The sequence below is a fragment of the Ischnura elegans genome, chromosome 3 (genome assembly GCF_921293095.1).
Source record: "Ischnura elegans chromosome 3, ioIscEleg1.1, whole genome shotgun sequence".
Taxonomy (NCBI): domain Eukaryota; kingdom Metazoa; phylum Arthropoda; class Insecta; order Odonata; family Coenagrionidae; genus Ischnura; species Ischnura elegans.
The window spans coordinates 48,143,467-48,158,392 of NC_060248.1; positions in this window are offsets into that span (position 1 = coordinate 48,143,467).

Here is a 14,926-nt window from a genome sequence, read left to right on the forward strand (position 1 = left end):
TCAGATTAAAATATTCTTTTTTTGCACCCAACAAATAATCACGTAGTTTAGAAAAGTACAAATTGAAACATGATTTTTTTATCTACTAATATGTTCCTTATATTGAAATACACCAAAGACGCAATTTATGAAATGATATTCAATAAATGCGCAGCACATTTTGGCGCCAAAAACAAAATTGTTTTCAGACACCAAGGTATCGCATTTCCGACCGAACCATCAAAATAGAATTTGAAGAGTCCAAAATTGAGTAAAGTAAATGAAACAACGAAATAAAATATACGTGAATGATAATTTTTATGTATTATGCCCGTTGAAATTACCAACATAACAATGATTGAATAAAATTTTAAATCAATACCTATATTCAACGCTGTGATAGATGCACAGGTTGGAATAATATCAACTAAAACTAAAAAAATAAAATAAAAATATATGATTAGAACACACCTTATTTTTTATGAAGTAAAATAAAGATAAATAAAAAATTAATGTGCATGCGAAAAACAATAATTGCAATTTTATATAAATTATTTCAATGAATTTTCGAAGCGATTTAATGACCATGCTTAATTTTCATAAAGAAAAAAAAGGACCTGGAGATAAACTCCTATTAACGAGTAAAAGACAAAATTTTCAAATTAAGATAAAATTTGGTAGCATTTGCAAAATTTCTTGCGTTACAATGATGAAAGAAAGCATGCGGAGGTCAAAAAAAGACAAATCAGAGGTTGGAGTCCAGGGGCGTGAAGAAATATGATAGAAATTTGAGCTCGTGGGTAGTGTCCTATAAAATTTGGTTATTCCTTCCTAATTCTTCTTATCAGCTCGTTTTGCGTGGAGCCCTTGCCTCCGACATATGGTTTCTTTCATTTCTCAAGGAGAAGATACGGCGAGCAGGACGGCGTTTTACCAAAACAATTAATTATAACTTGAATAGAAGCCGTATGATCATTCGACGTAGGGTACCTCTAAGCTACAACATAGCCCAAATAGAGAAAATATTAATGATTTCCTAATGATAGCGTAAATACCTAATCATTTCTTCCTTGCCTCCGTCCTTCCTTGCATTAAATAATTATCTGCATCTGCTGGAGGAAAATGAATTACTTTCTGGAAAGCGAAGATCAGTAAGGCATATTAAAGATCCGCGTGGAATTTTAATTATTGTAAAGTCCATTGTAATAACTAGAATAATTACCACCGTGTGACCGCCACTTCCTCTCTAAATTGCCTTAGGGTAAATATACTAAACAACTTCCTAAATAAGGTATTTTCTGACCATTTAAGTGAATGTAAATCCTCTGAAGAATTCTGGGAGACTCACCTTCCATCAAGCACTTCCCTTTCCAATTCGCAATAAGGCCTACTCCCCTTCATTCTATCTAAAAATTCTATTCTCTTCCTACCTATCCCTCGTTTACCCAACATTCTATCCTCTAACACTGTTTTCAACATGTACTTCCCGCTAAATACTCGCTCCATCCATACCTTCTGTCTCCTCCGTATCTCATCTCGAAAAGTAGCGTATAAAAAGCATTAACACCTTATTTTATGTACGTCTAAAGGTCCGTATGATATACTAATCTGCCTATTGTTTTCCTCAATACATATTGGTCTGTCTATAAAATATCCATCTAGTTCGAGCTTGGTAAAGGGTGTTAGTTAAATCTGTTTATTAATAAAAAAAATCTCATTCAAAGAAGATAAAAAAGATATGTTTCGAAACGTCTAAAGAGAACAGGATTATTTAATGAAAATTGGAAAATTTTTATGAAATATAAAAAAAAAATTAACAGTGAGCACCGCATCACTGTATTTTTAATAATCTTATGCAATTCCTCTCTCCTACTACCATCTTTTAAATCTTCTCGTCTTTCACATTCTTCTCTCAGACAGTACAAAACGGTATTGAAAATTATTCCATGCAAAACGGCCGAGTACGTGAAAAATTCAGCGACTTCCCGGTGCCTGAATGACTGAACACGGATTAGATTTTCTGTAGCATATGCCTGCATTTAAAATGTTGCATCGCATAAAAACGCCTCCGCAACAACCCCTCTCACAGTTTCACACGATATTTAATGCTCGTGTTTAATTCTGCCCTCCCCACCTTTTTAACTATCCTACATAATCATTTTTAATGCCCTAGAAGTATGATCTAATCTCACTTGTTTTTGTTTATAACTCTGCAGCAATAGCAGTCTCATCCGACGCATAGGAGGATTTTTTTACTTATGAGTAGGGGCCAGGTCGGCTGGTCGGCGATCGCCGAGGGCCCCGAGCTTAGGGGGCCTCCCACAACGCTCGCGTCTCTTGTGCAGCGTATATGAAAGGTGCAATAAAAAGAGACTTTTTATTGTTATACATTTTTTTCAAAAAGTTTTTTTTGCCATCATAAAATCATCATGTTTCATTGGTTGCTTTATTTGCAACATATTAAGCGTAAAAAGATCCTATGAAAAATAAATAAAATAAAGTTGTCAGACGATAACAGGAAACATGATGCTTTTTCGAGAAGGTTTTTACGAGTATTTTTTAAAGATTTCAATTTCAAGGAAAAAATTCAATAAATAGGTACTAGAACAAAAATAAATTATAAAACTTTATGAGCTGTTTAATTCTCACTTTTTATTGTATGCTTTTTTACGAAGTTGCTATTTTTTTAAAACTTTTATTTATTTATTTATTTATTTATTATCAAATTCCACGTAAACAGCACATGGCGGCCTTTTACAACCAGGGTTTCCAATATTAACTAAGTACAACACAAAAATCCATGCCCTGGATAGGTATCACCTACCCAGGTGGGATTCGAACCCACGACCTACGGCTTGGCAGGCGAGGACTTTACCCCACCGCCACCGGGGCCGGCAAAATTATTATATTGTTTTTAAAAAGCCAGAATAGCGCTAAAAGCCATTTTCGGGGAAGTAATTTCCTTAAATTTTCCGGGGGAGGACCCCCGAATCCCTCGGTAAGCAGGGCCCCATCATGAGGCCTAGCCTTGGTCCCCAATCTCCCCAGACCGCCCCTGCTTATGAGGCCCGTTTTCTGACGGCTCGATAATTCGCCCGGGATATTCTTTGCCTTCCAAGCCCCTTTGCATACCTCCTAACCCTGGAATGGCTGCTTCACTAAATGAAGCCAATACGACGTTTGAAATGAATTCAGCGTCGCTCACAACAACTTGAACGAGCAAGTCGTTTGTATCCATATTGACTCTGTGGAACTTCTCCAAAATAGAGATGAGCAGGCACTTGTGTGTTTCGCATGAAAACTTCATGTGCCGAGTATAGTCGAGGATTGGCATTATAGTCTGAAGATGGCAAACGTCGACGAAGCCAGGGCCGCGAAATAAAGCTTTTATGTAGAACAACCAAGTGCCTGCGCTTATTTCTGTTTTGATTGAGCCAACCGTGACTTCTGAGCTGAGAATCACGGAACTGAGTCCGCAGATTCGCAAAAGCTTAAAGCGGTGTCATTCAATTATACGTAACAATTACTAGAGAAAGGCTTAAACTATTAATTACAGCTAATAACGAGAAGCACTGCTTTATGGATTGATGGTCCTACAAACTGAAGAAAGTAACTGCGTACTTACTCCAAATTGATGTCATGATTGATACACAGTCTAAGTGATGATGACTGGAGGGCTTAAATCACTGGTGTGGATAAAAATAAGTCAAATTACGCAAACGGTGTGTACACGGGAACCTTTGCATTATTTCTGTTTCGATTGAGCCAAGCGTGACTTTTGAGCTGAGAAACACAGAATTGTGATTGTAAGTTCGTAAAAACTGTAAGCGGTGTTGGTAATTCAATTTAGCGTAACACTTAGTGGAGAAAGAGTAGGTAATAACAAGAAGCATAGCTATATTGGTTGAGGGCCCTAAAAACTGAATAAATTACCTAACTACCGTGTTACTCTGAGATAGATGCCATGATTGATATGAAGCCTGAGTGATGATTGCTATGGTACTTAAATCATTAGTATGGATCATAATAAGTCAATTTATTCAAGTTCGTTTGGTTTGTACATTGTTAGAGCCTTACACAAATAATCACAACTAAGAGTTCGAAAAAATAAACCGTGTAGGTATAATTCCATGCACATATCATTTCATATCCTTAGTGTAAATGTAATGATTAATAAAGGCACATCAAACCAGATGCATCAGTAATGACGTGATTACGCAACGGTAATGGAAAAATTAAACGAAAAAAATCTTTTATGCTCGTTTTCAGCCAAGTTCCATCTCTAAGTGGGGACGTAATGTTTTAAACTTAAATCACTAAGAAACTCTATTCCGCCGCAGAAGTATTTATTATAAAAAATAGAGTTGATCGTGAGTGATAATATTTGTGATAAAATAAATATTTGAGAGAACTTACGTATTTTCAGCAGATTTTCGCCTCTTAATTCTCAAGCTACTCGGAAAACTTATTTGGTCGATAAGGAATAGAGCAGGCCGGATGTGCCCATGGAGTGCCCGGTGATTTCCCCTAAACAAGTCACGTAACCATGGGAACATGGTCTACCCTCGCTCGCTTAAGCGCGCAATCGTTTGAAAAAAATAACTGCGTGCCAAGGATTTCGCGTTTATATAAATTTCAAGTGTTTGGCGCCATGCTCCCGCGTACGAGATGAAAGCATGACTGACTGGCTTTTGAACCTTTTTCTCTTTTCCTAAGGGCTTTGAGGTGCACTGAGAACCTACTTCAACGCAATGCCGGCAGCGGCAATCGTGTGTGAAGAGGATTAAAAAATCCGTCAGTCACACCAACAAAGGTTCAAATATTAACAACTAATGTAGCAAAGCAACATTGCACCAGACAGGGGCGGATCCAGGATATTTTTCTGGGCGTGGCACAAGGGTCTCACAGGTCTTCCAACACATAAGATTAAAAACAAAATACAACAATTACTGTAGAAAAATATTCTCTTAACTTTGATATGAAAATTATTAATATTAAATAGATTGAGGTTCCGGAATACACAAAAAAATGAACGTAGGGATAACTGCATTAAAAATCTTGCCTATTTTTTAAGCGTCCGGGGGAGCACGAGCCCCCTTGCTCCTCCCTAAATCCGCCTCTGGCACCAGACTAATATACATACAGAATAATTCGTTCGAAATTTTTAAAATTACATTCTTGTAGTAACAGTACCTAATTAAAAAATTGAATTTAATTACGAAGTCACTGCCCTTTTCTGTTCACTGGATCATAGGAAAATTATAAAAAATGTTACAGTGAGATATCCACCAAAATTATAGTGGCAGTTACAAAATTTTTTGTTAAAAATATCTGTGATGTATCGTTCTATGGTTTAACTGGTTAATGGTTTAACTGGTTAATGGTTTAAGATCTATGGTTTAATACTGCAGATTCAGCCACCCTGGAATTGTAATGAACATTGATCACTCATGATGTTTTTTGATTGATGTTTTTTGAGTTTGATGATTTTTTGAAAACAAAAATGAGCTCACATACACCAAGGATGAAACTCTCTATGAAAAAATCAATTACCTTCACCAGGAATCAAACCCGGATATTATATCGGTACCCCGGATTGCCGGTAAGGTATCCTACAAACCACACCACCAGACCTTACTTTTTTTGTAAGGCGAGTATCAGACTTGTCTAACCGAACATGTCGTTGTCGTGTTCACACTGTGCCAAGGAGATGGAGATCGTGCTTACTAAACCACTGCCGGAGAATAAACCCGTCTTAGTCGCTACACCACGGCGGACGGTTTTCAAAGCACTGCATAGAACAAGTGACTTTGTACGAAGTCACGCGAAAAGGTTCAAAGTTATGTCCATCGAGGATGTAATTCGCTATAAAAATGAGCTCACCTGTCGGTGTCCTCCTCCAAAAACTTTACCATCACCCACGCCGAGACTCACATATGGAGATATAATAGGATAGTTGAGGTTAGAATCAGGGGCAGATCCAGGATTTTTTTTGGGGGGGGGCACAAGGGTCTGACAATAAACGGTCTTCTCATGGTTGAGAAAAAAAGCTGCGAACAATAGTTACTGTACGATAATTTCTCTTTATTTTAATATGAAATTTATTAGGTAATATAAAATTAAATGATTGAGGCTCCGTAATACAGAAATCAAAACGGACGTAATGATAACACTAATAAGAAATATCACGTCTATTTTTTAATTTGCCCCTTATTCCGCCGATGTATATGCGAATATATGTGAGGATGCATCACTCGCGCTCGGACCGTCTCATTCTCTGTCCACTTGTTTAAACGTGCTATAATCTTGAAATTTTCGTTTTTTATAAATTTTACCCTAGTCAACATTTTCGTGTGGTATATCACATTTGTATTTTTTCCGGCTTTTTCTAACACGTATTTTTAAATTCGAGGCACAGGCAAAAAGCTGAAAATATTGAATTTTATATATTCTTGAGCACATTAATTCATTACAGAAACATTACGATAACTCTGTTTTAACTGCAGATGCTAGTCATTTTCTTTTCTAGGTTCTCTCTGTTTGTTAACTCTCTTAGTAACGTACATAACTACAAAATCGGCGTCGCAGCGCCATCTCTGCATCAAACAATAAACTTACATTCAACTTGATTTTAACATAATAACTTCAACAGAAAAATATGATAGATGAACACAATGATGACGGCAGTTTTTAATGAGAAATACATCACGATAAAAGGAAAATAATGGGCAGTCGGTCCGATTTGCTTACGTATGCCCTAGTTTTTCCGCGTTTATTTTTGCATTACATTTCAGTATCCAGAAGTAACCACAGCGTAATTAAGAACTGAAGCACCATAATGAAATAACTCTAATTACTGGACGTTTAGTGGGCAACAATAGTCCATCAATATGGAGCCGTATATTGATTTTCTTCGGCGATATGAAATTTTATACGAACGTGAGATACATGCCAAATGTGTGACGTAAATATCGCAATTAGATTATCTTAATTTGTTAATCTCTTTCGGGACAGTCTCGTCCACATTATAGATTGGTGAAGTAAATTTTGCGCGAAAAGGCCAGCCTCGTAACTGGGCCTTTTATTCGAGAAGGATTACCATGGTTACCGGTAGGATCGGTGTTTTAAATACCTAATCTTTCGCCTTTATTGTTTGAGGGCGGCGTGGTCTTGGTTCTGCGGCCCAGTGGATGTCGGAGGAATTCAGGCAGGTGGGAGTTCCCTGAAGTCTTCCGACCTCCACGGGGAGACGCTCCAGGGAATTCACAACTTGTGGGACCACGTCGTCCTCACTGATGCCCTGAAGCCAGTAACGAATTTAAAGTACAATCAGTACCTCAGTTTTTCATGTATATTAAGAAAGTTATTTCTCAGTGTTTCTCTGAGCGGATTTAGTGATTTAGGTACGGTCAATATCCGTTGATCATGGTATCGATGATGTGATCGTGGTTCGGTTATTTTTTTTACCTATTATTTTACCTTGGTATCGCGATAGCCAAGAATGTGCAATAAAAAAAGACTCAGATCCAACCATAGCTTTTTTGCAATTATAAAATGCTTAGTTTTCATTAGTTGCTTTATTACAGCACGCTAAATGCAAAGATTTATATAAACAAAAAATAAAATAAAGGTGTTACGAGGTAAAAGAGAACCTGATGCTTTTTTTGAAAGGTTTATTCAAAATGGTTATTGTATATATTTTTAGATTTAAGTGCATATTCAAGAAAAAATATTCACTAAATATATAATAGTACCGTCACATATATTATTCAATATTATAAAATTAAATTGCATTTTTTTCTATTGAATTGCTATTTTCAGAAACTTTAATCTGTTTTTTATGAGCCAGAATCAAATGAGAAAAAATCAAAAACTCATGAGTCAAAAGCCATCTCCAGGTATGCAACTTCCTAAAATTTTCCAGGGAAGGACCCCCGAATCCCCCGGGCAAAGGGGTCCCCATATTGAGCCCCAGCCGAGTGCCCCCAACCACCCCTGCATATAGGCAGTGGCGGATACATATGGCGTGCACCCCCTCCCCCCTTGCGAGGCCGCCCATATCGCCAAATGTTGCAGAAACACAATTGCAACCTTTGTATATCATAAGATGGTATTGCCTTTTATATGTGCATAAATTTATAATCACACAAATGAAAACTTTCTCAAACGTTGCACAGTGGCGTAGCCAGTGGGGGGGGGGGGGGGGTTCCGGGAGGTCCGGATTAACCATTATTTCGGCGGGGCCTTATTATATATGCATGCATATATCTCTTATGATTCGATTTCTTCCACTCCAATCTGCTCCGATTCCGTTCGCACGTATTCCCAAAATCCCATTCTTTATCTATCAGGATTGTAGCACAATACCTCCATAATTTGGTATCCCTAATATTTCCTAAGGCTATGCGAGTATGTAAAGCCCACCAAATCTTTCAGGAGTATATATATAGTCGTATCAAAAGAATAGGTGCCCGCATTTCTCTTAAGATTTACGATTTATCAATTGCGTTTTTTCTCCCATTGTCCTTCGTTCGAGGCTCCATAGATTTTTTTGCTTCACTTTACTTTGAAATACTTTTATTTTACCTCATTGTTGGACAGAGTTCATTGCTCCTGATTTGTAGGGAAGAACTGGAGGTATTGCTTTACAGTTTCAAATATTTGGTTTGCATGACAGGGATTTGAAGGATGCTATCGAATACACGCAGATTTCTTTGGATGAAGGGAAAACTATTTTGAATTCCGTGCTCTTCAATTTTTCCATTAATTAAAATTATGCCTAGTAATTGCGCTTACCTTAAAAACTCCGGACAGGGACTACGCGTTTGGAGACGTCGCATTAATGTGACCAATCGAAGTTACTTAATTCATTCGCGTGCGGTCTCACATTATATGACGCAACGTGGAGACGGCCCTGAGCTCTGAAATGCTGCCCGACAGTTTCATAAGTTTATTCCGTTTATTCCCATCGATTAAAGCCATCACGTGGTCCTGCGTCACACCGCCCGCCACTCCATCTACCGAATCCTTGCAGACTAGAGGGGGAATCGACAGCTGCTGCGCGGGACGCGTGCGATATGGGGCCCGCCCGAAGACGTCATCGTGATCTCCCATCATCACTGCCGCCTCTTCGGATTGTCATTGAAATACCTGGATCGTGACGGGGCGACCGAGCTTCGTTCATACGTCACATGCACCCTCTGGGGAGTTGCCAAGGAAACGTCAACTACTACGAGGGCTTGGCCGACTGTAAACATCGCACAGCGACGAGAGACATAAAAGCTGAAAAGACGGAAACAGATCGATCTCTATAAACTATTCAGTGTGGTCGAGGGTATGTTTTTCAGAGCAGGGATATCTGTTGAACTTTTGACTTCGAGCGTAATGGAATCGCTGTTTACGAAGGCGTCATTTTTTTCCGCGTTCACTCGGAGCAGCCCTGAGGAACACTTTCTTGTAGGCACCAGAGAAGCGTACTTTTCATAAACCCAGACAACCTCTGACCTAAAAATACCAGGGAATGTTTTTCGTCTCACAATCAGTGATGTAGACGCTTAATGCTTTCGCGGCAAGAGAGGGCGACTAAATATATTCATGAAGCACGAATCATTTTCTTGTTCATAATAAAAATATAATTTATTTTATCGTGGAAGGAGATGGCTGATGTGACAAATTTATGGCAATGCTTATCGACTCAATTCATAAGAATTTATTGGCGCTCATCCAGCTGAGCCTCGCAGTACCCTGCCTCGGAGATAAAAGCAAATGCTACATGAAAATGCGTTTTTTCCGCGTAAACTCGGTAGTTACCTTAGAAACACCTTCTATGCTCCATGAAACCGAATTTTCTTGTAACCTCCAATAACATCTGACCTGAAAACAACAGCGATTACTCTTCACCTCAGGGATACAGATATTAAATACTGTGATAGGAGGGGAAATTGCGCCTGTCAGGATACCTCAGGGAAATTCGTCGAATTCAGTACGGCGATTTTGCCCGTCTGCTCCATCTCACTATTTATCGCACTTACTCAAGCTAAGAGTTCTTAGAAAAAACCTACGATGATAATTGGACAATGGTTGGGGGCGAATTTAGCTCTTTTTAAATGACGACACCCAAAGATGAAAGGTTATCCTTAAAATAGTTAATTAACCAGAACTCTAGCTACATCGCCAACTCATGAAAAAGTGAGCGTCAACTATTGCGGTTTCTCACTATAAACTCACCAAAACGTAGCACAAAAGAAAAGCGAATGAAACAATGAAAGGCAGGGAAATTAAAATATAAAAACTGACACTTTTTCAGATAACCGGTTTTTTCTGGCAATGCAATTAAGATGGAGATGACGGTGTTTTCATCGCCAATCCTTTAAACTTCTCGAATTATGTGCGTGAGATTCTAATAGTACAATTTAAGCTTTTTAGAAGACTATTGATGCAACGATTCAAAGGTTAAAGGAAACATTTCTTCACCATTTCAGAGTGGCTACCACGGCGTAATAAAATCCGTCTCTGCGGTGGCCGATAATTTGTGGAGAAGCTTGTTTTGAAATGGAAGAATTTCAAAGAACTAAATGACGCGATTCTCGTAGTGAACAGGAAACCAAGAAGCATTAGTCTTCCGCTGAATACGCGGTACTGCTGAGTCACAACATCCATTAAAGAATGCAGATCTTAAAAAGGAGAGGATCACTGGGGCGAATGACACAGGAAGATGGTTGGCCGCAAGAGGGTGTTACCTTGAATGTGGCCACGGAATGCCGGGAGAGATAGCGTGGGGATAAATTAAGCCCATCAGCTCAATGGCGGAGGTTTTTTTAAATAGGAATTTCCTTCCATTATATCTTACCATATAAGAACTGGTTTTCCTGGGACAGGATCCGATCGAGCCAGGATGTATCCCCACCAGAATATTAGATTGCACAGTGCAAGTTAAATTATAGCGATTGAATTTATAATTGAATTTAATTTTCAAATACAGAGTAGAGTTAATTTATAGGATATAATTTAAAATGCACATTTTCGCGTTTACGGCCGCCGTAAATGCGACAAAGGATGGACCACAGATTTGGTGCCTACATGCTCAAAGGATTAATTAAGTAAAATGGGATCATATAAGCTTAGGTACACTGTTTGAATGAAGAGTAATCTCATTTTCCAGATAATTAAGTAGTTCAAATGTATAATTAAATCTTAATTAACAAAAGTATGAAGTAACTTGGACGATAGAAAAAAGTTATACAGCCATTAACAATGAATAAAATCACGTCAAATTCTTCTCTACAAAGTACGTCAGTTCTTATCTGAATTATCAACAAATAAATTACTGTCATGTAAAATAATACTTTATAAAATCGCAATAATGATTATTTTCTGCTTCTGTGCTAACGAATAATAAAAAAAGTCGGTAATAATTTCCCTAAAAATAAGTTGCCATTGTGATCATTGTACCCGTAGACGCTTTATTTATCGGTCCAACTGTATTCAGAAAACTATTTCTGCCATATTTTACAATTTAATCTCTGATTCTTAAATTTTATTGATTGTTAAAGGCAATTATTTTGGCCGCTGATAAAAATATCCAGCGCTTTGAATATCGACTCGCTAAATTATTTAACGAACTCCATTAACTCCAGCTTATCGATTCCTCATTTTATTTTAGCTATCTGTATCGTTTGAAAATGACATTCATGAATCTACTCCATCTATGTGCACAGGATACCAAGGTGCTAATTAATTCATGACTCCGTGCAGCTCAATAAGTCTCGCAAAATGTTCAGACCGACTCTGCTTCTCAACCATTCGGAAAAGCTTTCGGACGCAATTCTGACTCACTTTTGGGTCGGTGAGGTGCCATTGAATCGCCTTCGGTGTGACCATGACCAAGAACGTAGGGTGGAAGTCGTTAAATATGGGTTTATTTGAAGGGCTGCGATTTTTCGTAACAGTAGCCTTGACCCTCATATCAAGAGTCCTCCCGTAAGATCCTGCCCCACTTATTCCAGTAGTTTTCACATTCTCAATTTCAGGAAGTTACGCAGTCTTTGAGGGACTCCACAGGTTTATACCCAAGATAGTTGTATGCTTGATACCTGGAACACAGGTTCGGGACACATGGAAGAGAAAGCTGGCTGAGAAGTTATTTATTAGCAATCCAGGAAGTTTCTTTTTTTGGTTTCCAATCGTGTGCTTGACTCCATGTCCAATGCTTTGGATGCTAGCTATACTAACGTCGTAAGACACAACTTTTTTGAAAAATTAGCAGATAAGTAATACATGCTAATGGCAATATGTTGCACTCATGAAGATGGGAAAAGAATTCGTTTAAGATTGTAACCACCAAATAATCCACATTTAGGTAACACTTATTTTTGTCATTAAAATCAAATGCTGTTATCAATGAAGTCCATATTTTAGTAAACAAAAATATGCGAAGATCAGTCTGTATTGAGTTGATCAGTCACGATGGAATCTCCTTAAATTGCACCGCTGCCCTTACAACCTACAGGCATTCTATGAATTACAATAGCCTCAAAAAGTTTTGTCTCTAATACATATCCAGCCACATTAAATGTTGCTTGATCCAGGAGGAAGCAGAATGACAACTAACGGCAACTTAGAGTAATCACTACCCTCACAGTTTTTTCGCGTTTACATTTATTTTCCGGCCAAAATTGCGGGGGGATGGGGCATGAAGTACAATAAGACCACAGTCCGCGCCAAAAGCATAAGGGCTGAAATTACTGAAATGACTGACTGAAATTAGCATCGATTCGTTGTTAGTATTAAGATAGTTTTAATGAATACATTTGAATATGCGAACGTGGTTCAGATCCAACTTATCTGCGTTGTCGAAACTCCCACTAAATTTCATGACAGCATAATTATTTACACTCTACCTACATTCTGTCTATATCCTATATCAGAATATAGGAATATTTGGCGAACAGATAGGAATTCTATGGTCTAAATATTTAGAAAAAATATTTTCTCTTGCTTGATACCCTACAAATTTGAGTTTAACTTCGAATGCAAGTATAAATTTTGTATACCATGAATTCAGCCAAAGCTTTAATTAAAGTAATTTCACAATATTTTGCGCAAATCCTTCTGACACCTCTCTGCTAATATCATCAAATTCTTCATTATTACCACATAATTTTAAGGTACAGGAATTTTACCGAAATTAATTTAGAATAAAGTACGGTTACCTAGACTACCTAGCCTTGTATTTACCAATGTTTTACGGAAAATTATGTTCTTGAACATAAATGAATAGGAATTAACGCATAAATATGAAGGATGTATTACGCCACGTACATCAATAAGGACCTTTAAATAGCAGGTCTGTTTGAACAAAACGATGCCTAAAAGGAAATAAAAATTAAGAGTATCAATAATTTTTCAAAAGAAACTTGTTAAAAAGAATGAAATTTATGATTTACTGGAAATTAATTAATTTTATCATCGCGAGCTAATGTATGTAAATTTGACAAAATCAGCTAATACTATTACATTAAGCGTGGAATTTTTCGGATAGCTTATATTTGCAAAATTTTTTTAAAGACATTGTCAATTGCATATCTCCACAAAAATTCTATCCTGGCGATTGGAAAACGGATAAAAATTGAAAATTGAATGGGTCGCATAAATTTTGTATCACAGGCGAAATAAAGTGCTTAAACGATTAAATTTTGGTTTTTTGCGTTAAAATTTTCTGTCAGCAGCCCTGGCACCTACCAAAATGCTATTTTGAAAACTTGTGTCGGAATATCCGAAATCCCTCCGTAGCCCAATTATACGGCCAGTTTTGGGCTCAGGGAACAATATTGCTCCGGAAATGAGTACGGGATATAATCCGTCAGCTCCTTTTCTATTTGTAATTTTTCGAACAATAATGAAGTCAAAGAATAGGAATTGGGAGTGAATATCCATGGAGAAAAAATTAGCATGCTAAGATTTGCCGATGACATAGCCGTTATAGCAGAAACAGAGAAGGATTTAAAAAATATTCTGGTTAATATGGGTAGGGTAATGAGTAGATATCAACTGAAAATAAGCACGAAGAAAACCAAGACCTTAGTATGCAGCAGAAGAGAAGAAGTCAAGGCCAACATTAAAATAGGGAGGCAAAAACTGATAGAGGTGGATGAATTCTGTTATTTGGGAAGCAAGATAACTAGTGACGGGAGAAGCAAGAAAGAAATTATCAGCAGAATAGCCCAGGCGAAGAGAGCATTCCACCAAAAGAGAGACCTGGTTACAGCGGGAAACTTAAATATGGAAGTAAAGAAACAATTTATAAGAACCTACATCTGGAGTATGCTCCTATACGGAAGTGAGGCATGGACAATGACCGCAGCGGAGAAAGCAAGGATAGAGGCCTTTGAAATGTGGTGCTACAGAAGAATGATGAAAATCAAATGGATCGACCGAGTTAGTAACGAGGAAGGCCTAAGAAGGGTAGGAGAGAAGAGAAGCCTCATGAAAACCTTAATAAGAAGACGGAACAACCTTGTAGGCCACATCTTGAGACATGATGGCCTGATGAAGACAATCGTCGAAGGACAAGTGGAAGGCAAGAATGGAAAAGGAAGACCTCGAACAAAAAATATGGAACAATGTAAAGAGAGATGTGAAAGAGGAGAAATACGTAGGTGTGAAAAGATTAGCTGATAGGAGAACTGAGTGGAGAGCTGCGTCAAACCAATCCTAGGATTGTTGACCAGTGATGATGAATCAATTCATTAGTTAATTATAGAGGCATTCAGGGGTAATTGGTGCTCATAGCACTACCACAACAGCCGTGGAATTTCCCCATGGATACGACCGCTGCGTAGGTACCAGCTCAGTAGAAGCGCTAAGTCAATTCTCAGAGTGGTCTTCTCGGCAGCTACTTGCCTGAGCAATCGTCGTTGATTGGAAGAAGTTCGAACATCAGATTTAG